We start from the raw sequence: 26,148 nt of genomic DNA, 5'->3' as shown, positions 1-26,148 counted from the left end.
TATCGCATGGTAAATGATAGTTTGTATTGTCTTGGTAAGGATGGTGTACTTAGGAAAGTGCCTTCAAAATGGGAAATTGAAGAAATCTTAAAAGCTTGCCATGATGATGTGTGTGGAGGCCACTTTGCACATGACATCACAAGTAGAAAGGTTCTACAAGCTAGCTTTACTTGGCCTAGTCTACACCAAGATCTCAAATATTGGTGTCAAAAACATGTGAAGAATGTCAGAAATCAAGACCACGACCACTCATAGCAGAACCCCAAACCCCAATCAAGGTCTATGGAACCTTTGAGAAGTGGGGAATGGATGCCATAGGGTCTGTACCACGCACTCCATCAGGAAAAGAGTATATTATCATGGGGGTAGATTACATGACTAGATGGGCCAAGGCTATGCCAACTAGAAGAATCACTGCTAAGGAAGTGAGTAAATTCATCTTTGACCACATTTGTTTTAGCTTTGGTACCCCTCTTGAAATATTATTAGATAGAGGACCAGGATTTAGAGCTAATGTGGTGGGTGAACTCATGCAAAAGCTAAATATTCAATGACGATACTCTACCCCTTACTACCCTCAATGCAATGGATTGGTGGAAAAGGTAAATGGAATGATTTGTAAAATCATCAACAAACAGGTACATTAAAGGCCCCGGGATTGGGACAAGCACCTTAATGGAGCTCTATGGGCTTATAGAACCTCCTTCAAAATCATGTTAGGGTTCACATCTTTTCATCTAGTTTATGGAAAAGAGGCTCTTTTGCCTATTGAGGTGAAATTAGCTAGCCTTCGGCACAATAGACTCTCAAAAGGTGAAGTTACATCAAGGATTACTAGATCTAGAAAGGCTACAATTGGATCATGAAGAAGCCATCAACCACTACTCCCAGGAAGCTGCAAAGCGTAGAGAAAAGTTCAACAAGAAGCTAACAGATAAAAACATCAAGGAGGGATTTGATTCGATATGATAATCGCTTTGATAAAAGAAATGATGGCAAGTTTCTCTACCGGTGGGAGGAACCATTTTGGGTCACAAAAAAATTCAACAATGGCTCCTTCAAACTTCAAGACATTGAGGAAAAAGTGCATAAGACCAGGGTAAATGGATGGCACTTAAAACCCTATCACATTAGGGTGGGGTTAGCTCAAGATACCAAAGAGTGTCTAGAGGCATAAATACCTCTAATCAGGTTTGGGGGAGGTATATAATCCGAGAAAATCACAAATGAGGGCTGAAATGATGAACGAGTTGCCTCTTACCCATCCAACCTCCAATCCTCACTAAGAGAACTAAAGAGGGGCACCACCTAGCCAAAGGGAGGATGGGCTAGGACATCCCTTTTCTCAAAGAGAATCAAGAGAACCAAGACACAAATTTACAAGAGAGAATATATGTACTAGACACCATATTGGAATAGAAGAGAGAGAGATGAGAGGAGAGGGAGACAAGAGGAGAAGAGGTAAAGGAAGCTTGCCATTATGCTACATGGAATGAGAAGATGAGGAGAGAGGGAGATAATAGGAGAAAAGGTAGAGGAAGCTTGCCATTATACTACATAATAAAAGAACTTACTCATAGCTTACCTCAAAGAGATGAGGATATTGTAGAGTGCTCTCATGGACTTGTCATTGTCCTTCTTCCTTCTTCATTCTCCATGGGCTCTTTATATAGCCTCCATGAGGGATTAGATTAAGCTAATCTTCTTGATTAACATAATCTTAGATTATGTATGGCATCTTTGAAAACATGGAGAATAGTGGATGGGACAAGTCCCCACCTTGGTCATCATGCAAGAAGCCAAGGGTGGTGGTAGACAAAATAGAGAAATGGAGCTAGATTACAATAGATGGGTGCCCAAAGCACATTATTATAATATATTTACAAGAAGGATAGAGTGGAAAGTTGGTGTGGTAAAAGAGAGAAGAAAATTGCATGTAGCCAGTAGTCTGCGCCTTTGTAACTTCAAATCCGTGAGGAATTTGAAAAAAGTTTCTTCTGCAACTTTGTAGACCAGGTCGAAACCGATCGGGACTCGCAAGAATTTTCTTGAAATTCGATTTTTCTTGGGAGTTATTGAGATTATAAAAAACAGCTTCTAAAAGCTGCTTTGACTTTAGTCCCCCATATGTATATAAATACATATAAGCATGTGACAAAAGGGGTCCATGCTTGTAAGCTTTTATGCAAGATCCAAATGACACCATGATGTGGATATTGACTTGTGTGCTAGGGTGAGGTGTCCTCTAATGATGGTGATAGATTCCAAATCTTAGTGATGCAGACGGGGCCCATGTGTAGTTGGAGGCTAGTCCTTTGAAAAATCTATGCACTCACTCAACTCCTAGGTGTAATCCATTTTCATCTTCACTAAGATAACCATCCCTTTTACCCTTTACATTGACATGCCTCCTAAGAACTTGTTCCCCCCATTTGCTAGAGTTATCGTAATCGAGAAGCAATGTAGCATACCTAGTGCTTGAAGAGTAAACCCAGAGTGATATGGTAGGCTCTTGATAGGGGCTTTGGCCAAAATTTTGTGGTAATAATCCGGGTTGTAAAAAAACCCGGATCAACAAACAAATATTTGTCTAATACTTTGTTGATTTTTTGTACATTTAGAGGTTTGAAATAAAGAAGAGGGTGGGAACAACCTCTTAGGAAATCCAAGAAATCATTAGATGGAAATATTTCATGGATCTGTTTACCAAGGGGGGGGGGTGAAGAGTAAAGATCAATGGAGGAAGGAGAAGGGAAAATGTGTAATGTGAAAAGAAAAGGCATGAAATGGATTTGGAGCCATCCGAAGGGCATGTGAGGCTCATAATGTCATGGCTTTGGAGCCTTATGATAATTCAAACAAATGGAATACTTCTTGGAAGCATTAGTGGAAGAAAAATCAGGTACATGATTTTTAAAGATTTTTTAAAAATAATTCCACTCCAATCCAAAAAAAAAAATCAACATGAAAGCTGTAGCACGTGAGATGAAGTTTTGGTTGGTATTTTTTAATAATTTTTTAGAGCTATGAGTCGAGAGATATGGCCAAAATGGTGGACGCCAACTTTTTCCAACTGTGGTGGAGACTGCCTCCCAATTTTATACACACCAATACTTTCTTCCCTACACTTAACACTTCCATAAAACATCATTCATTAGACTATCAACCCTTTCCCCTCTCTTCTTCTCTCTCTCAAGCTAATAAACCATTAGAATTCCCCTCCTAAATCACCCTCAAATAATCCTTAATTGTAGTAGTAATGTATGAATTCTCACTACTCTCTCTCCATTATTGCTAGATATGATCTTATTTTATGAAGATTATCTATATTTTTTTATAGGAGAGCTCTTGGACTCAAGCTATGGGGGGGAGAATGGAGAAAACTCACCTATGATGAAACTTGATTAAGTACAAAATTGATCAAGAAAACATCTAGATGGAGCTTCCACATTGGTGGAACCACCTTAATGCAGCTTTTGTGCTGTTAATTCCTATTCTATGTTAACCTCCTCCTTAAACACTCTCAAGGCCTATATAAAGAGGCATTCTCCTTTGTAATTTGCAAGAGAGAGCCAAGAGGCCTTCTTCAACCCTATTGAGCCTTCCCCATTCTCTCTCATGAGCTTATGCAGTTCATTCCCTTACTATAGCTTATGCATGCTCTATAGTGTAATAAGCCCATGCTATTGGTGTCCATATTGTGTATATTAGTTATGTCTTGAGGGTTCTCCATCTCTTGTTCTCTCTTATGTTTTATTGATTCATCTATTATTTGTAGTTCTCTGTGTATGTGTGTGTGTGTGTGTCTCTCTCTCTCTCTCTCTCTCTCTCTCTCTCTCTCTCTCTCTCTCTCTCTCTTAGTTTTCCTCTCTTCTCCCTCACAAGCTCGTCTCTCTCTTGCATAGCATCCTAGTCTACTCTTCCATGACTAGGTGGTGCCCTTACCTCATTCACTTTGTGGCAGAAGGGAGTTTGGCATAGTATAGAGGCTTCTGTACCAAATTTCCTTCGTCACCTCGACATCATCGACTTCTTTCTCTCCTTTGTTGTCATCTCCACATTCTCCCTGTTTGACATCTCCTTCTCCTCCATGTCATTACCTCCTTCCTTGATGCTATTGTCTCTGTCATCCTCCTTCTTCTTTCCATCCACCACATGTTCGACGACGGAAAGGGGAAAAATATTTAGTAAAAAATTCTATTAACTTTAATAAAAAAAGGGGAGGGGTGTTCCTATGGGCCACGAACGGGGAGGGATATTACAAATCTTTTTAGCCACATCAATATCCGTGCAACTTTTGTAATATGTCTATTTTTTCTTTCTACAACCCCATTTTATTGTGGATATATGCATGCACAAGTAAACTATGTCTTTACCCCATGAGATCTAAAAAAGTCACTAAACTCATTAGAGAGGTACTCTCCCTCTCTATTTGACCTCAAGCACTTAACTTTCAAGACTATTTTTGTTTCAATAGCAGCCTTGAAAGTTTTGAACTACTCAAATACATCACTATTTTCCTTCATGAAATATACCCATAGCATTTTTGAAATAAATGTGACAAAGTATTTGTTGCCACCAAGAGATATGTTCTATGTAGATTCTCAAACATTTGTATGCACAACATCAATTATATTTATGCTCATATCTCTATCATGGAAAAAAGGTTATCTTCATTGCTTATTACATTGATATGCTTCACACACTTTATGAAAGCGTGCAACTCTAAAAGGAGGCAACCCTGTAATCAATCCTTTGGACTACATTAATTTTAGCCTTTGCACATTTATATGTCCAATACATTTATGCCATATTTCAACATCTACAATCACTTCTTTTCCTTTAGCATACATAGCATTATTTATAGTAACAATTATAGCATCTAAAGTGAATACGTGGCCAACTCTACTTCCTTTTATAACCAATGTGCACTTATCATTAAAGTCTTCTACAAAATAACCTTTTGCATTAAATCAAACATGCAACTCTTGCTCTACCATTTGGCCAACACACACCAAATTCTTTGTGATTGATGGCACATGAAATACATATGACAGAATCTTTGTTTAGCCATCATGCAAGTACAAGGGAACTTTTCCAATGTGTGAAATCAGGTGGCATGAATCATCACAAATCTGCACATAACCTAGATGTTGTAAATATTCTTTCATCTCTCCAAACCATTCAACTTGACAAGTGATATGATTAGATGTACCTGAATTGACATGTCATACATCATCATGCATCATGTTTCTTATAATAGTATTCATCATATGCTATATAACAAATAAATGCTCATTTTTGTCTTCATTTTATTGTGAAGACAATGTTGCATAGTTTTCTCATTGCAATTTACCACTGCGATATCATCCTTCTTAGTATAAAAATGAGCTCCAATATGACTTGCTTTGCCACAATAATGGCAAATAATATTAGAATCGCTAGAACCTCTATTCTGACATCCAACTCTTCCTCTAGAGATCCCCCTACCTCCAAAGTTTCCATAGCATCTTAAAACTTGCATTTCAATCAAATTGTTAATTCAACATGTTTTGATGGTGGCTATCTCCACTACATTCCATACCATGCCCTCTTGAAGAAGATTTGTTACGTCCCCTTTCTAAACTTGAGTAAAATGCTTTGACATGTTCACCACTTCTTTTAGATGATTCACCCTATATATTGACACTAGTTTGATTACGTGCAAGACTTTTCAAGAGTGGTTTTTATGACCCAATAAGGGTCTTGTGGCTACGGATTTGTTAAGAGAATTTGAAAGACGATTTGAGCAATTTGATCTTGCAGAACAGCAAGCTCTTGCAAGTTAGAAAATTGAATTGTTTCTATAGGCAGCTGATCCTGAGCTTCAAGAGAAGCTTGATGATTTACTGGAGGATCAGACTACAAAGACATGTTTGAAAACAGAGTGGAGACATGTCAAGGAAGTTGTTACTGCACTTGTAAAGAAGTACAGAAAAACAGAAAGATTGCATGTCTCTAGCTTCCCCACTGTTACGGGCAAGATAATTGATGTATCCAGTAAGCCACCTACTTCTATGGCTAACCCTATGGCTGTACCTGCTCTTGTTCTCTATGTTAGGGAAGATGTCTTAGATGAATTGGTCAAAGGCATGTGCGATCTTCAATTGAAGGTTGCAAAATTGAATGAAAAAGGACAAGAGAAAAGGGGACGGGCACAGCGGTCCCTAAGCCTGGAAAAAGATGTATGTGGTGTGACAGTTTGTAGCACGAGAGAAAGGATTGTGCTTCCTATTAGGAGGCCTTGGCACGACAACTTATCTTTTGGAAATATGGCAAGATCCATGCACAAGAACGGAATTGCCTCTTGCTTTGAATTTTGGAAAGGGAGGTATGCAGAAGTTGTTGGAAGACTTGGCTATCCGAAATAGAATGCAGAGCCAAGTGATTGTTGGACCAAAGGCTAAAATATGGACACATGCTTTACATGCATCTGAAAAGAGAAAGGTCACTGATAGTGAAATGTCTCATGCAGGGCAAGACATTCATGGCATAACTGGTTGGGAATCACCGGCATAGATACATATTCAGTGTATGCATATTTAGTAAAGGTACAAAACACGGATGTACTTGTGGAAGAAAAACAAAAAAGAGATGAAGATATTGGAAGGACATCTAAAAGAATGACAAGAAGAAGTGTGGATCAGCCTAAAGTTGCAAATCAGCCACCTCCGGAGCATGTTATGGAAGAGGTTAGTCAGGAACAAAAATAGGATAACAAACAAGAGGGCAAAAAGAAGGGCAAGCAGCCATGATATAAGTTGCTATCTGACATTGAGACAGCCACAGATCTTAAGAAGGTTCTTGAAAAACGGATCTGAAACAGTCAGGTGGAATTTACCTTGGGAGAGATGCTTGGCATTGCCAAGTGATAATTTCATGATGAGATCATTGACATAATTAAAAGGAAGCGTCAGTTTCTTGGTGAAACCACTAGTGCATTGCTGCAATTTGAAGAGGAAACTGGTTTGTTGGGTATTCGGGCTGAATATGAGCATGAAGTAAGTACTAGATTATCTATACAGGATGCTTCTAATTAGTGAATAGCATGTGGAAAGGAGAAGAAAGTGGTTGAAAATGCATTGTCTTATAGCAATATGCATGGTGGAGTAAGGCAAATGCAACAATATAGAGAAGAGACTCTAGGATTTATTCCTCATTCAAAAGGCGGGAATCTATTGCCTATGAGTTGCCAGAATTGGAAGAAAATAGTGGTCCTGATACAGGGGCTAGCCAGGAAGATATGGAAGATGAAGAAGTAAAGGATATGGTTGCAGAGGATGAGGAGAGCTCAGAATCCAGTGACAATTAGGATTTTGGCACATATTGGAGGATGTTCAGGTTCAGAGGGGGTGGATATCGTGATGTTATGAGGACACAATGTGAAAAAGTATGGAATGCATCATCATCCGACTTCTTTATTGATCTAGAGAGTCAATGTGATTTGAGCCATTAGTACTAGTGTGAGTTGCATGGATTATCCAAAAATACTAGATTTTTGGATAATTTTAGCATATTTTTGATATTATTTATTGTAAAAATCCAAAAAAGTATTAAAAAAAACTTCTAGATTAGGATGACATGCAAAAATCTAGTTGCTTTTTCAGCCAATTAGGGGATTTTCACAAGGGGGACAAATTCACGAAATCGCGCACATCGCGATCACTGAAAATAGGCTGAAAACTGGAGATTGAACTGAAAGAAGAAGAAGCAATCTGGGAGATTCGGGAGCAGGTTTCAGGTTTCCTGAAGTTTTACCCCCCTTTCGGAGCCAACGAAGCCGTTTGATTTGGGCTCCGAGCAGCAGAGAAGGAGCTGTAATTTTTATGCACGTTTTGTTCTACGAAGAAGCTCCAGGAGATCTAATGCCTGGAGATTGCTTTTGAGTAGTGCAAAGATTCTAGGTTCTTTCAATACATATTGATTCAATTCATTGTGATTTGTTTTTGTAGTGTTTACCACTTGGGTATTCTCTATCTTCTCTTCCATCTCCTATCTCTACTTCCTTCTACTTTTGATCCCCGGTGGATTCGACCTTTCAACAAAAACCTCTCTGACAACGGGAGGTTTGATTCTTATTTGGTCTGTCAATCTGATAAGTCACTATGTAGGTTGCATTCCTTACAAGCCTAGATCCTTCATTGCCACATCCGTTGTTATGTTTACTCAAGAGCCTCCATCAATCAATGCATCTATAATAAAGCACCCTTCAATCCATATACCAATCTCTAGGGTTCCAGGATCCAGGAAGGTGTTAGCCACATCTACTTCCTTTACGGGTTCTAAGGCCACGGAGGGAGCAATTCTTAGACCTCTTCTTCTAGTCAATATGCTTTTGAATTTCTTTCGATAGATGGGAGACCACATAAAAAACTATCAAAATGTTAACTTTTGGTTTAAAAGTGTCTAGGTCTTAGACCAAATCATACTCTTTGATAGGATTCTCTTTTTCTTGAACCTTTGGTTATGTCTTTGCAACTGTCAATGTGGCTCTCTTTGGTTCCATAGTGCTCTGTACTTCATTGTTATGGATTGCATTGTTCTACTTTTCCTTAGGAAGGTTGAACTTCATAGTCTTGTCATAGGGAATGTTCTCTTTTGGAACTATGTGACATTCTCCTTTCTTTACACGTGTTATTGCGACCACTTCCAATTCCACCAAATTGGAAGTAGCTTTTGGGTCTTCTATTGGGTATCAAAAGTAGATTTCACAAGGGCAATCTTTTGTAGTGTGACCTTCTCCTTTGCATTGACTGCATAAGGGCTTGTAATCCACAAACCTTCTAGGGTTTGAACAATTTGGTGAGAGATATGATCATTTTCTCCACATCTCTAACATTCCACCTCTGATCTTTGACCACCACCACAGACTGTTGTCCTTTGTAACTCTAGGAGGAAAACCTCCTTGGACCAAAACTAGGACCAAACTCCCTAGGCTTTGGTCTCATATCCGATGTCGTCATTTTGGATTCTAACAAGTTGAATCTTGTCAAGAATCGCGTGGTGGAGGGAGTTGCTCAAGATGCTGCGCCGAACACACACAGAATGCACAAGGAGAAGCTCACTCAAGAGACAAGAAGAGAGATGGAGGCCAAAACGTTTTCTTGCTGATTTCTTCTTCTTCTTCCACACTCTTTACAATATACACAAAGTATAGATAAGATACAACATAAAAGGAAAGTGGCCTACTAAGTCAAACAATGCATAACCGACTACACTAGTCGACTGGCGCTATAACTATGCCAGCTGTAAATAGGTGTAACAACCTGAATATAATAAGTAATGAGTCAGTGGCCATGTGAGAGTCATAATGACCACCGACGTGCTAAGTGTAGACGTGTGGACCCATCTAACCAGGCGGTCCATCATCCATGTCCACATGTGTTGAGCTTGCCATCTCAACACTCCCCCTCAAGCTCAACTGCATCTCTGCAACTCCAAGTAAGCTTCGAAACTTTTGAAGCTTCTCTGTACCCAATGCCTTCGTGAAGATATCAGCTATCTGATCCTGTGTGCTAACATACACCAAGTCAATCTCACCTGCTAGTACCTTCTCTCTCACAAAGTGGTAGTGTACCTCAATATGTTTTGTCCTGGCATGGAACACAGGGTTCCTAGCCAACTGTATACTGCTCATGTTGTCACAATAAATGACAACTGGACCTTCCACCTGCACATCCAAATCAGCCAATAACTTTTGCAGCCTTACTACCTCACATGCTGCAACAGCAGCACCTCTATACTCAGCCTCTGTACTCGACAAAGCAACTGTAGATTGCTTTTTGCTGCTCCATGCAACTGCTGCACTACTAAGAGAGAACATGTATCCACTGGTAGATCTTCTATCAGACATACTACCAGCCCAATCTGCATCTGTGTATCCAAACACCTGTACATCTATACCTGCCTCATAGAAAAGTCCATAATGTAATGTGGACTTCACATATCTCAATATGCGTCTGACTGCATCCAAATGTGGCTTTCTAGGTACTTGCATAAACTGACTCACAATACCAACAGCATAGCTCAAGTCTGGCCTTGTAATGGTCATGTAAATCAAACTCCCCACTATTCTCCTGAACATAGTAGGGTCTTCTGTCTCATCCCCAACATCAGCACTCAGCTTTACATTCTGCTCCAACGAGACTGAAAGTGGTTTGCATGCAGTCATACCATACTTGGACAACATATCCAAGCCATACTATCTTTGGGACAGCCATATACCATCATCACATCTGATCACCTCAATGCCAAGGAAGTACCTTAGCTCACCTAAATCCTTCATCTCAAACTTCATCTTCAAACAGCCCTTGACTTCAGCAATCCCACTATCACTATCACCTGTAATAATCAAGTCATCCACATAGATGACTATGATGACCAAACCTGCATCTCCCTTTCTCACATAAAGTGAGTGATCAGCATCAGAAACATAAAAGCCAATATTGACAAGATACTCTCTGATCTTGTCAAACCATGCTCTTGGTGCTTGCTTGAGCCCATAGAGTGCCTTCTTCAACCTGCACACATACGTGGGATGCTCTAAATCTTCATAACCTGCTGGCTGATCCATATACACTTCTTCCTGCAAATCACCATGCAAGAAGGCATTCTTTACATCCATTTGCTGCAATCTCCAACCTTTGGCTGCTGCCAAAGCAATCACACATCTGACAGTTGCCATCCTAGCAACTGGACTGAAGGTTTCATCATAATCTATGCCATATGTTTGGGCATAGCCTTTTGCAACCAGCCTAGCTTTGTACCTGCTAATAGAACCATCTGCATTGTGCTTAATCTTATAAACCCACTTACATCCAATAGCTTTCTTTCCCTTTGGCAATGATACTAGATCCCAAGTCTTATTGGCCTCTAATGCAGCCATCTCCTCATCCATTGCTGCATCCCAATGAGCATGATCAACAGCCTCCTCAAAACATGTGGGCTCAACATCCTCAACTAGTTTCACCATATAAGCATAATGGTGAGCTGCATAACCCTCAAAACCAAATCTTTTAACAGGATATCTCACCCTGCTAGACCTGCGTACCACTGGATCACTCAATGGAGTCTTTGCATTAACACGTGCTCTCTGCACACCTGGAGTCCTCACTGAAGGAATGCCAAGCTCATCATCCAAGCTCTCTGAGCCACTGGAGTCTCCATCAAGAACTGCATCAATGCCTTCTGACACTTTATTCTTTCCTTTGTCTTTACCTGTAGTGCTACTAGATGCACCCGAAGATGTAGAGGTACTCCTTAGTCTCCCAGACCAAGGACTACCAGATGATGTATCTGGTCCACTAAGAGTCCGTGATTCTTGCCTTTCAGCCTGCATATGAGTGTCATGATCATCATCAACATCCAATGCATCACCACTAGATGCATACCAACTGCTCATTTCATCAAAGATGACATCCCTGCTCACTCTGAACTTACATGTGACAGGGTTGTAACAGCGATACCCTTTCTGCTCTAAAGAGTATCCAATAAAGATACACTTTTCAGCCTTTGGATCCAGTTTCTTCCGCAACTCATCTGGCACATGAACATACGCAATGCAGCCAAATACTTGCAAGTGTGAAACATCAGGCTTCTTACCTGTAAAACATTCTTCGGGGGTTATACCATGAACTGCAGCTGTGGGAGTTCTGTTCATAATATAAACAGCAGTATGAACAGCCTCAGACCAAAAATGCTTAGGCATATTCTTTTCAGCCATCAAGGCGCGTGCAACTTCTGCAATATGCCTGTTTTTCCTTTCTGCAACCCCATTTTGCTGTGGGGTATACCTGCATGTGAACTGCCTCTTTATCCCATGAGACCTCAGAAAATCACTGAACTCATTTGAGAGGTACTCTCCCCCTCCATCTGACCTCAGGCACTTTACTTTCAAGCCTGTTTCTCTTTCAGCTGCAGCCTTGAAAGTTCTAAAGTGCTCAAACGCTTCACTCTTTTCCTTCATAAAATATACCCACAGCTTTCTAGAGCAATCATCAATGAATGTGACAAAGTATGAACTGCCTCCAAGAGATACATTTTGTGTAGGCCCCCAAATGTCTGTATGCACAACATCAAGGATATTTCTGCTTACATCTCTGTCATGTGAAAAGGGTTGTCTTGCCTGCTTACCAAACTGACATGCTTCACATACCTTCTGAAATTCTGCAACTTTAAAAGTAGGCAAACCTATAACCAACCCTTTGGACTGCATTAATTTCAGCCTTTGTACATTTGCATGTCCAATGCGTTTGTGCCAAATTTCAATGTCTGCAACAACACCTTTTCCTTTGGCATACATAGCCGCATTCATAGTAGGAATTCCAGCATCTAGAGTGAACATACGTCCAACTCTACTTCCCTTTGCTACCAACCTGCACTTGTCATTGAAGTCTTCTACAAAGCAGCCCTTTGCATTAAATCTGACTTACAGCCCTTGCTCTACCATTTGACCGACTGACACCAAGTTCTTTGTAATAGATGGCACATGTAATACATCTGAAAGACTCTTTGTCTTACCATCATGCAAGGACAAGGGAACTTTTCCAATATGTAAAATTGGGTGCCATGAGTCATCACCTGTCTGCACATAACCTGCATTCTGCAAATTTTGCATCTCTCCAAACCATTCTGCATGGCTGGTCATATGATTGGATGCACCTGAATCAACATACCAAACATCGTCATGTGCTCCCTTTCCTGTAACAGCATTCAGCATATGCTGCATAACAAACAGACGTTCATTTTTGTCTTCATTCTGTCGTGAAGACGATGCATAGTTTCCTTGCTGCAACTTACCACTGCGAATATCATCTCTCTTAGCATAACATTGGGCTGCAATATGACCTGTTTTGCTACAGTAGTGGCACACAATACCAGAGTTGTTAGAACCTCTATTCTGCCATCCACCTCTTCCTCTAAAGCTCCCCGTGCCTCTAAAGTTACCATGACCTCCTGAAACCTGCATATCGCCAAATTGCTGATTCAATCTGTTTTGCTGGTTGTCACTACCACGTCCTGTACCACGGCCTCTTGAAGAGAACCTGCCACGTCCCCTTCCTGAACTGGAGTAGAAAGCTTGGACCTGTTCACCGCTTCTTTCAGATGTCTCACTCTGCATGTTGATCTCTTCAGTGATCATAAGGGAGACCAACTCATCGAAATCTGGAAATGGCTTTCTGACATATACGGAAGTTACAAAAGACTTCCGAGCCTTTTCATTGTTAAGTCCACCCAAGGTAGACGACACCAAATCATCATCATCAGGCATTGCATCAATCGCTGCCAATGCATCTGCAATGCTTCTTACCTTCAGTGCATACTCATTTATAGACATCTTCCCTTTCTTCAATGTATTCAACTCTTGCTTGAGTTGAATCTTTCGTGCCTTTGTTTTTACAGAAAACATACTTTCAAGTATGGTCCAAGTTGCATATGCATTCTCTGCATTTCTAATGTGTCCCAACATATTATTGTCAATTACTGCAGACAACCAATACATGACCTTCTTGTCTTTTGCATTCCATTCCTTTCGTGCCTTTATCTCTTCTGCAGTTGGAGGATCACTCACCTCCGGCTCCTTTTCTTCACCTGAAACGAACTCGTAGAGGCCTTTTCCAATAAGAAAGTTCGTGACACGGAACTTCCATGAAGGGTAGTTGTTCTTATCAAGCTTCTCAATTAATGGGGCTTCCACTGTTCTCTGCCATTATCACAAGAATAATACCAAACACCAAGCAAATCTTCTGCAACCCTCGACCTATAGTACACAGCAATTCACCAGACAACCTTTTTCACTATCTGCTCAACAATACATGCAATCCGCAACCAGTTTGCAGATAAACCTTGTGTTTACTCACTGGTAAACACCTTTGAACTTACAGATCTGAAATCTGTAACCTGTGCACCCACGTTCGGTCAATACAGTCGAAGTCACAGTGTACTCCGAAACTGCTGTCCGCAACCTTGCGGCTCTAAAACAGGCCCTGAAACGGCCTCAAATGCCCAAAATCTCTGCGGGGAAAAGCCCATAAGGGCTTATCTGCAGAATATACAGCGCTCTTTGCGCACACCAAATCTCACTGCAATCTGAGATTTTTGCTCTGCCCTGCTTCCGGTGCCTCCACAGGCACTATCCAAGAGAAGGAGTGGAAGAATGGGAGAGATTCTTACCCGTAGCTTGCTTGCTCGAACCTTGCTTCTTCTCCTTTGCTTCAACCTTCGAAATCAGCCTCTCTCAGTGGTGTGGCTCTGATACCATGTTAAGAATCGCGTGGTGGAGGGAGTTGCTCAAGATGCTGCGCCGAACACACACAGAATGCACAAGGAGAAGCTCACTCAAGAGACAAGAAGAGAGATGGAGGCCAAAACGTTTTCTTGCTGATTTCTTCTTCTTCTTCCACACTCTTTACAATATACACAAAGTATAGATAAGATACAACATAAAAGGAAAGTGGCCTACTAAGTCAAACAATGCATAACCGACTACACTAGTCAACTGGCGCTATAACTATGCCAGCTGTAAATAGGTGTAACAACCTGAATATAATAAGTAATGAGTCAGTGGCCATGTGAGAGTCATAATGACCACCGACGTGCTAAGTGTAGACGTGTGGACCAATCTAACCAGGCGGTCCATCATCCATGTCCACATGTGTTGAGCTTGCCATCTCAACAAATCTTGCATCTTCATCTTTCTTTGTTCGTTCGTGCATCTCTTTTAGAGAGAAGATATTCTCTGTATGGTTCTTCCTTAAACAATATAAACAGAAGGCTCCAAGAATAGTTGATTTTAGGATACATTCAATGGCTAAATGTCCCGCTTGATGGCACTTTCTGCACCATGTATTAGAATGCATCACATCTCTTCCACCTCTCGTAGGAGTGGATATATTGGTGGTATTCAACTTTAGTGCCTGTAGTTGTTCTGTAATCACATCCATAAGCTCTTTCTTGATACTAGTCACTGAATTGGATAGGTCGTCCTTCAGATTTTCACCTCTTGGAGTACATGTAGTAGGGTTTTGGGAAGCTTCTGTGATTACTGCATACATTGGTTGGGTTGATCTAGAGGGTCCTCTTTTTTGGTTTTGATTCATAGCTCCTATTGATACTTGGGGTTGTTGATTCTAATGGGTAGGATTCCACTCTTGTTGAGTCGCCATTGGATGAACTATTTGAGACCGTTGCTATTGTGGTTGAACTATCATTTGAGGCATTGTCATTTGCGGTGGCTACTGTGGGTTAGGTGCATTGTATTGCAGCACTATTTGCATCTGGGGGTAGAGATAGGGAAATGTCCCTCAAACTGGATTTGGTGGTTATACCATTTTTGGCATGGGAGGATGTAAGACTCCTCTTCTTGAGGTCATTGACAACCTTGCTTCAACTTCATTATACAGTCTTGCACCTTCCACTGCAGCTTGTAGATTAACTAGTCTTCTCAATTCCACAAACTTGTGAACTTCTAGTTGTAGGCCTCTAAGGAACACTCCTTTTTGTATGCCTTGATCCAAATGATGATTGGTCCATCTCTTCAGTATGGATTCCATTCGTGAGACATAAGCTTCTATTCTTTCTCTAGGAGACTTAGGTTTATAATACATGAACTCCTCTCATCCGCTCTTTAAAACCTTCACATCTGATTTTGTGAGGAAGGTCAACTTCAGGTCATGTGTGTCAAAAGTTCATGCAACTTGTCTCTCATACCACTAAAACGTCGTGCCTTAATCTCACATAGTACCATAAATTCTGTTACACAAAGATCAGGGTCTTCATTGTACTCTCCCTTTAAAATTGGCAATGGGACTACATTTTATGGCCTATCATCAATATTTCAAAGATGATTTTGACTAGGAAGGGGACCTTGAGTCGCCGTGGGGACTTCTGTAAATAGTGATTTTAAGGCGTCAAAGGAGACTTCTATTGCAAGCTCCTTCTTGGCCTTGCTTCTTGCCTTCTCTCTTTTCACATACCTTTGGACTCGTTCTAATGTTTGCATCTTGATTGCATCATTCATCAGGGGGTTGGCTACAACTAGTTGGTTTGTGCTCAATAGAATAGAATCATAGGGGCTTCAGTCTCTATGGGACTCTTTGGCCAACATTTCTTGTACTTCCTTCTTTTCTACATCTCTGATTTCAGCTTTCAAACCACTACAGAGGGGGATATATTCCATTCTGAAGGTATCAAAACTCATTCTTCTAAGGATCATTGTTGTGCCATCATCATAATAATGCCAGCTTCTGATGGTTTCAATAGTGTATGTTGTGAAGAATACTCTATCCACCAACTTCCAGTGGGTTGCTAATTAGACAAACAAGAGATTGTCAGTGCACCATGCATCCCATGTGTCCTGCTATTAAGCATCCACGAATAAATTCCAACTCTTTTCTTTCTTATTTTCGTGAACCTCCACTGACCACGACTCCTGAAGCTTCTTCAAAATCTCCCACTTGATAATGTCTAGAAACTTCTCAATGAATGACAAATCTTCCATAGATGGTTATTTTCTCTATTTTTAGACTTCAATTTGTTTCCAAAAAATTTGCCACCAAGATGTACGTCTCTCTTGCTTCAACTAAAAGAGAAAATAGTCCACCACATAGAGTTTGCATCATGATGGTAATATGTTTCCGCCATTGTGGGATAAACTTCTTGTGGAAAGTGGCTTTGGTAATGAGAATCTCCAACTCTTAAGTGGAAGAAGGAACTTTGCAAATATCCATTGAATTCTTCTCTTCTTGGCAATGCCATTTCCTTCATTTTCAGCCTCTTCTAATGTTTGTGGATGGCAAGTTTTCCCAACTCCGCACCAAAAACATGGAGCCCCAAGAGAGACACAATGGAAAATAGATTTCTATTGCAAGAAAATCCATCTTTTAACATCAACAACCATCTCTTTCATCTTTTATGTGATCAAAACAAGAATAAGAACACCACTAGCAAGAAATCTTCATGCAACATCATAGAAACAATCTCCCACGGCTTTAACTTCAATAAAATTAATCATTCTCTTCATATTCTTCATAGAATTCATCACCAACGAAGAGAACACAAAAGAAAAACAACTTTGAATGGAAAAATATCACATAGTATTCATCTTCATTGTCTTTATAGTTTTCTGTCATAGTCTCTCATAGAAAAATATATTGTTTGGCATAGGATTGGCTATCTCTAACTCTCTCTTTCTCTCTCAATCTATAGTACATCATATCCTCACTAAAATACTCAATATTCACTCATAATATTCCTTCTTTGGTAATGAATTCCCCTTTCAAAAGGTGTGTCTGATATGAAAGGTCACCAGAGCCACTACAGTGACTCTTTGTAGCTCATCGCTGTCACTTCACTCTAGTATTCTCTTGAGTCACTACAGCATAGAGAACAAAACAACAGAACATGGACAACAAAGCGGGAACAGAAGCTGTACAAAAGCTCAACAAAAGGTTATAGAAGGTCAACAGAAGACATTAGAACCTCATAACTCATACTAAAACCATTCCAAACTATTAAAAACCATTTATTGATCTTTTAAACCACCTCAACTTTCATCAATCATTACTCCATGCTTCATACAGAAGAAAAACAGAACAAAATAGAAGCTAAACAGAAGTTATCAAAAACTCACAAAACCTATCAGAACATCATAGAGCCTCGTATTTCTATTGAAAATCATCATGAGCTTTCAAAAAATAATAAATCTCATCCAAAACACTCTCAAAAAATTCTAAAATAATCAATCATAACTCAAAATCTATAAAAAATCAACCATTTAGGCCTAAAAAATAACAAAAATCAACCAAAAAATCTAGTCATTTCAGCCTTCAACATACTTGTCACCTCCAGGATTTGTCACACCTATAGAAACATCTACTATAGTGACTTGGGGTTTTGGTCAACCGTTCGTAAGTAGCACCCCTATAGATGTTACTCTAAGAGATACTACCCCCGTGGGTATGCCAGATATATAGGGGTCTCCTAGTTATGCCTAGGATTGCAATTGTAGGTGGGAGAGGACACACCTTAGATGTACCCCAGCGCAGGGTATGGATACCTTATAGATAATAGGATGGGTGTTGTGATCATAAACAATGAGGGGAGGAGGCTGATGTCTCGCATGAGAGAGTTATGCCAGAAAGTATTTAGGCACAATGTTTTAGACCATTCGAAGAATATATCACAGGGGAGCAAGGACTATATTAGTGGCATCTTTGCATGAGGAGTTTTCAATATCTACCATGGTAGAGAGGTTTTCCACACTAGGTGGATGATAGAGTGTATGCATGCATACATGTCACATAGATGATCGGACACACACAAGGCTCTCAAGAGTGGCATCTCAAAGTGGCTAGATGGAGATTATTAGTGAAGACTCAGGGAGGAGGCTACAGATTCTCCAGGTCGATAGCATAGCAGCAGGAGGTAGCGAGGGCAGGATTGAAGGCAAGGGTTCTACATGATCTGGGGAGTGGCAATCACAGGACTTATCTAGAGGACTTTGTAAGTTTTCTTTTGGTTCTTATAGCTTTCTTATTTGCAATATCACTTATATTAACAATCATGTTTCTAACAATTGTATTCTATTTTGTTTGTAACATTCCATTACAAATCGCGATCTTACAAGTTTGGAGACTTGATATTTAGAGAGACATGGTCTCACTGCACTCATCGATAGATTGTACACGTGCAGCGGCCTAGTAAGTCAATCATCTTTCTTGTCCATAGTCACTATTTTTTTTAAATGCATTAATGTATGGTGGATTGATGTGTAGTTGTTCATTTTGCAAAGTCTATTCGATGCTCATTTGTGTCGGGAGGAGCTTTTTGATGGTGAGAATCTGTGGCATGTGCTAGGATTTGTGGAGCATACACCCTCTTCTTTTTTGGTCATGTGATCTCTGCAAGCATCTTCCATGTACTATTCCTTAGACATACTTACCATCCTTCATATAAAATCACATATTGCAATAATTATAGATAGAATTTCATGTTTATTTTGGCTCTCCTCTCTCTCCATGGTTCCATGTAATGTCATGAGTTGTCATTGCTAATCTTGTACTTATTTTATGAATTATTAACCTTATGGGTTTAAGTAGTTTTTGCGCTCATCTTGAAGACCATTGCATACCCAAATTGTAAATTTTTTGTAGAATATTATACAACACGTGGTACTATATGTGGCCTTGCCACAAAAATCTCTTTCCTCTGTAACCATTTCTATTAGCATCAGTGATTTCCTGCACGTGTTGCTATTGCCGTCGCTATGTGCATTGCATACCTCTGCCATCTACATTACTATCTGTGTTGCTATTTGCATCGCATTTGCGGTAAAAATAATGATGTAGATAGTGATAGTTTCTGCCACGATTTTGTAGAGACCTTTATATTGATGCTTTTAGTGATGATGGGGGTAATTTTATTGATGAACATTTGCATCACTTTGAGCGTCGGTTTGAGGCCTATATCTTGTAGTGCATTTTAAGAAATTGTCAAAAGCATAAGCCACGTGGAAGGATGGTGCAAAGGAGATTGCTAGCTTCTGTCTTGAACGTATAATCTATCAGTTTAGTTTGCCAAAATAGTTACTATCGAGTTCGTGACACTCATTTTCTAAATAAGGTGATCACAATATTGAATAAGGCCTGGCAAAGTAAGTATAATAAAATAATATTTTAATATCCATAAGCAAGTGGTCAAGTTGAAAGCACTAATAACCAGCTTGTGGAAATCCTATCAAAGATTGTTTCAAAAAAGAAACTAGGTTGGGACAAAAAATTGTATGTGGATGTATGGATGTACAACACCATCTTTAAACAAGCTATTGGCCATACCTTATTTAAATTAATCTATGAAGAGGAGTGTGAACCAACCCTTGGGATTGAGTTACCTACAATAAGATTCGTGATCAACCATTATCTAGGGGATGGAGATGCACTTTCCAAACACTTTATGACCTTAGCACATCTTGATGAGCTTAAACTTCAGAGTTTATTTCATCAGGAGGTGGCCAAGCGTTGTATGAAACAGCTCCATGACATGAAAGCAAAGAAGTATACCTTTAAAAAAGAACAATTGGTTTTATACTATGATGCACATAGGGAATTTTTTAAAAGAAAATTAGAACCTAAGCAGGATGGTCCCTACATAATAGTAAGAATAGGTAAAAAGAAGTCTACCACATTATTTGGAAAATTTACAAGGGGTAAAATTTAAAAAAAAAGTTAATCTTAACCAAATTAAGCCTTATTATTTATAAGCATACTGATGAGATGAATGCCCTTGCAACCTTATGTTGTGTTGATTTGAAACCTACAAGAGAGAAAATCTATATTGATACTTGTCACAATATTCAAGCCACTTGGCATTTGGTTTCCTTGCCTATGAGTGATAGTAGAAGACCTTAATTTCCAAAACAAACATCCCTCTTCTTGCTCCATTACCTCATACCCTTTGCTCGACCAAATAAGAATTAAAGCATGAAAATAAATGCTTATTCACATGGAATATGATACTATTTTTCTTTTGTTTGCACAGTTTATAGCATTTCACCGTGCATGGAAAAAGCATAAAAGTGTTGTATCAGTATAAACCTCCTCAATGCATAGAAATTTCTTGAAAAATCGGTTAATCCACGTGGAGTGGAAGAAGTGTAAAATATTACACGGCGCAGCGAACAGAATCTGAGAAAGAGATAGAGAGTACACAACAGATAAGAGGAGAATCAGTAAAATTCTTTAACTCCAAACAACTGATACAAAGATGGCTCTGTCCACCCGTGCGCTTCCAATGAATGAAGCTTAGATGGCGATCTAGACAGAAGATAGGTGAAGAGCTTAAGGCTAGCTGGAACAACAACTCTGACTGGGTGAAAGATGAGTGTAAGATGGCTGCGAAGGGGTTTAGCTTTTATAGCCCGCGAAGGTCGTTAGGTCGGCCTGCTGACCGACCTACCATATGAGCCTCCACTAGTCGGCCAGGGAATATTCCCTTTACCATCGGGCCGGGGGCGCTGCCCCCGGACCCCCGCCAGGGGGGCCGCTGGCCCCCCTGGGACCCCCCAGCCAGGGGCCGCTTCCGCGGCCCCCGGACCCCACAATAGGGGCCCCTTTTAACTCCCTTACCACGCAACTCAATGCAATGTGCCTCGAGTTGCTACCAGCTTAACCACTCCGTCTAACCCAAAGATTAGACCCACAACAGTCACCTTTTTGCCATCCGGTCACATAGACCTCATCTGATATACAAGTCAGGACTCAACCAATGTCCGGGCTCACATTTGGCTTCTCCTCATAATGGGGGCCTTACAACTTTGAGCACCATGGATCATTGGTAGCACCTAATGAGGGTGGGGCATTGATCATATCTAACACCCCCCCTCAATGTCCACCCATAGGTGAACTATCTCCTCGGCCCAATGCCGAGTCTCTGAAGATGAACTTGAAGCAGATCCTTCGTAAGTGCTTTGGTGAAGATATCTGCTCCATTCTCCTCTGTTGGACAGTAGACCAATTCCACTATCCCATCCTCCATCAAATCACGCACATAGTGATACTGGATCTCTATATGTTTGGTGCGTGCATGAAACACTGGATTTTTGGCAATGGCGATGCAACTCTGATTGTCACATCTCAGCACAGTTGGTTCTTCATCCTGCACTCCCATATGCCATAGAATCCTTCTCAACCATACGGCCTCACATGCAGCAAAACAAGCTGCCTTGTACTCTGCTTCGGTAGAAGACAATGCCACTGTTGGTTGCTTCTTACTAATCCAAGAGAAAATTCCTGAACCCAAAGAGAAACAATAACCAGAAACTGAATTCCTGGAATCAATGTCTCCTGCCCAATCTGAGTCACAGTTCCCCACAAGATAAGTTCCGAAACTGTATGTGATACCATAGTCAAGAGTTTTCTTCAAGTATCTAAGCACCCGCATCCCAGCCTTCCAATGACTCTCATGAGGTTTGTTTGAGAACCTGCTCAAAACACCAACAGCAAAACTGATATCTGGTCTAGTGTTACACAAGTAGATTAGACTGCCGACCAACCTCCTATACCTCCCAATGTCTGCTAGTGCTGATGTATCCTCAACGGATAACTTTACATTCACCTCCATAGGTGTAGCTATCTCCTTGCACTCGGTCATGCCAAATGCCTTCAAGATCTCCCATGCATACTTCTTCTGAGAGATGAAGATCTTTCCTGGCTCTTGCCAGACTTCAATCCCCAAACAATAGTGCAGCAAGCCCAAGTCTGTCATTTCAAACTCAAAACTCAAAGCCTTTCGAGTTTGGTTGATCATATCTTCATAGTCACCTGTAATAAGAAGGTCGTCCACATATAGGACAATCACTACAGACTTTTTACCATCCCTGTAAACATACAAGTTAGCATCTGAGGCACATCTTTTGAAGTTTAGGTTTAAAAAGAACCTATCTATCCGCTGGTACCATGCTCTGGGGGCTTGTTTCAGCCCATACAATGCCTTCTTCAGTTTACACACTTTGTTCTCAGAATGGGGGGCCTCAAACCCTGGTGGCTGAGCCACGTACACCTCCTCCTTGAGGTCACCATTTAAGAACGCTGACTTAACATCCATTTGGTACACTGGCCACTTCTTGTGGGCAGCCACTGCAAGTACCGTGCGAATAGTGGTCATTCTGGCAGTTGGGGCAAATGACTCTTGAAAATCAAACCCTTCAACTTGTGAAAATCCTTGGGCAACCAGTCTAGCTTTGTACTTTTCTAAGGTACCATCAGCCTTGTACTTTACCTTCCAGATCCACTTGGTGCCAATAATCTTCCGCTTTGCTGGCCGATCCACTAGCTCCCAAGTGTCATTCTTCATTATGCTGTCATACTCCGCCTGCATAGCAGCCTTCCATGATGGATCTGCAAGTGCTTCTTCTAAGTCAGTTGGCTCCTTTACTTCTCTCATAATCTCAACCATCAAGGCCATGTTGACTATGTGAGCAGAAGCCCTCCTTTGCTCCTCTATTCTCTGAGACCTCCTTGGTCCGTCTGCCTTCTCCTCAACAGATGCAGGCATAGGATTATTGTGGTCATAGAGCTGCTTCACCCAGCGCGGCAATGGCTTTTCCGGTGGGGTGATGTCAGGTTGGTGAACTTTTTCCTCATCATCTGAAGATGATGCTTCCTCCTCCTTAAGGATAGGGATAGCTCTCGGGACAGGTTCATAGTGGACTACTTCTTCGCTTGATGATAAAGTGGAAGACCTTGCCTTCTCCTCCTCCACTGTATGCGGCTCCTCCTTGAACACCACATCACGGCTCGCGATGATCTTCTTTGCCTCTTGGTCATATAACTTGTAAGCCTTCTGCTCATCACTATAACCCAAGAAGATACATTTTCTGCTTTTTGGTTGTAACTTGTTTCTCTTCTCATCTGGAACATGTGCATAACATTCACATCCAAAAATTCTGAAATGTGAGACAGATGGTTTCTTACCAGTGTAAGCCTCATGAGGTGTTTTTCCCTTGAGAGCCTTTGTATAGCTCCGATTTAGAATGTAGACTGCAGTATTAACAGCTTCAGCCCAAAAATGGTTAGGTAATCCCTTGCCCTTTAGCATGCATCTTGCCATCTCCACAATGGTGCGATTCCTGCGTTCCACAACACCGTTCTGCTGAGGTGTGTGAGGCGTTGTCAATTGACGCTTGATACCTTTGCTCTTGCAAAAGCCTTCAAACTCCTTTGAGTTGAACTCACCACCACCATCTGTTCTAAATTTCTTCACACTTTTCCCTGTTTCATTCTCAACAAGTATTAGCCATTCTTTAAACTTACCAAAAGCTTGAGCCTTATCACGAAGGAAGTACACCCACATCTTCCTACTGTAGTCGTCGACAATCAGCATAAAATAAGAAGATCCCCCCAAGGCCTGTGTAGGCATCTTACCACACAAGTCAGCATGCACCAACTCTAGAGGAGCATGTGCTCTATTCTTGCTTTCTTGTGGAAATGCCTTTCTCTGTTGCTTGCCCATCATACAAGCTTCACATGGTTCCTTCAATTCAGTTATTGTAGGTAGGTGAGCAACCATACCTTGCTTTTGCATCTCCTTCAATACTGCAAATCCGATGTGTCCAAACCTTTCATGCCAAAGCTTACTTGTGCCCACTCCAGCGGTGGCTGTAAGAGCACTTAGCTCATACAGGTTGTTCCTTCTTTCTCCTTTGCCAACAATTGTGCCAGCACTATCAATAATTTCTGCACCTGTCTTCTTGAACCTCACTTCATGACCAAGATCAGTTATGGCAGCAACTGATAAGAGATTTCTCCTGATTTCGGGAACATACAACACATTTGAAAGCTTTTTGACTTCACCATTTGCAGCAACAAAAGAAATAGTACCTGTGCCCGCAGCAGGGCATTTAGCATCATTTCCAACCGTCACAGTGATGGATTCTTGTAGAGGCTGCATAGAACTGTATAGACCTTTCTTGTTGGTCATGTGACGGGAGGCCCCACTATCCAACACCCAAGAGTCAGTGGTAGATTCTTCTTGCGCCGAGGAGCACACTTCCTCAATGGTCGCCATGAATAATTCCAACTCTGCTTCAGCCGTATTGGCTGTCTCTTTCCCTTTAGTTTTAAGGGTACCATTCTTTTCATCTGCCTTCTTGACACGACAATCTGCAATCGCATGTCCTTTCTTCTTACAGTAGAAGCACTCTCCTTGAAACTTCTTCTTGCCGCCCTTTTTCTTTTTGTCACCATCATTTTTGGTGGAGGAAACACCTTTGCCTTTTGCATTGGCAGAGAATGCAGCATCTCCATTGTTGCTTCCTTCTCGGGCTTTCAGCCTCAACTCCTCCTCCATTAATAATGCACAAAACTCCTCAAAAGTCAAAGCTTGAGGTCTCACCTGAGTATTAAGGGCAGTTACTAGTCCATCAAACTTTTGTGGACAAATCCGAAGACACCTCCGAGCTAGCTCTTCGCTAGTCTTTTGTATCCCAGCACCAGCCATCTGGTCGCGCAGATTCTTAATCCGAGTGATGAATGCTTCAACCGTCTCTCCTTCAGCAAACTTCTCCGCTGCTAGTTGATTCTCCAAGTTTTGAATCCTTGTTTGGTTTCGTGTTTCATACTGACTCCTTAGTACATTCCAAGCCTCTGACGCTTTGGTTGTATGCTGAATCAGAGTCAAAACACTGTCAGAACAGCTTGTAACTAAGGCACACAATGCATCTGCATTCCTTCGTTTCCAAGCTCGTAGAATATCTGCATTCGGAGGAATCATCACACTAGGATTTGATGGGTCGGGGGTAGGCTGTGGTTCTGCGTCAGTCCCCAGCACAGTCTCCAGAAGCTCATAAGAATCAAGGATAGTTGTAATTTTGAACTTCCACAAGGTGTAGTTTGTACCATCTAACTTGCCTTCGCTGAAGGTTGGTGGACGAATCCTCAGTGTTTGAATAGCCGGTACAGCAGCACCACCTCCTGCACCGCTTCCTGATGCGCCAGAACTGCTTCCCGAAGTCGACATCGTTTCTCTTTGCTGTTGAAGCCTTTGCCTCTTGCACGCTCTCCGATCTCTAGAGCCCCCTGGGCTCTGATACCATGTAAAATATTACACGGCGCAGCGAACAGAATCTGAGAAAGAGATAGAGAGTACACAACAGATAAGAGGAGAATCAGTAAAATTCTTTAACTCCAAACAACTGATACAAAGATGGCTCTGTCCACCCGTGCGCTTCCAATGAATGAAGCTTAGATGGCGATCTAGACAGAAGATAGGTGAAGAGCTTAAGGCTAGCTGGAACAACAACTCTGACTGGGTGAAAGATGAGTGTAAGATGGCTGCGAAGGGGTTTAGCTTTTATAGCCCGCGAAGGTCGTTAGGTCGGCCTGCTGACCGACCTACCATATGAGCCTCCACTAGTCGGCCAGGGAATATTCCCTTTACCATCGGGCCGGGGGCGCTGCCCCCGGACCCCCGCCAGGGGGGCCGCTGGCCCCCCTGGGACCCCCCAGCCAGGGGCCGCTTCCGCGGCCCCCGGACCCCACAATAGGGGCCCCTTTTAACTCCCTTACCACGCAACTCAATGCAATGTGCCTCGAGTTGCTACCAGCTTAACCACTC

The sequence above is a fragment of the Lygodium microphyllum genome, chromosome 10 (genome assembly GCF_053477565.2).
Source record: "Lygodium microphyllum isolate KBCC chromosome 10, Lygodium_microphyllum_v1.1.10, whole genome shotgun sequence".
Classification (NCBI taxonomy): Eukaryota; Viridiplantae; Streptophyta; class Polypodiopsida; order Schizaeales; family Lygodiaceae; genus Lygodium; species Lygodium microphyllum.
This window is presented reverse-complemented; position numbering follows the sequence as displayed.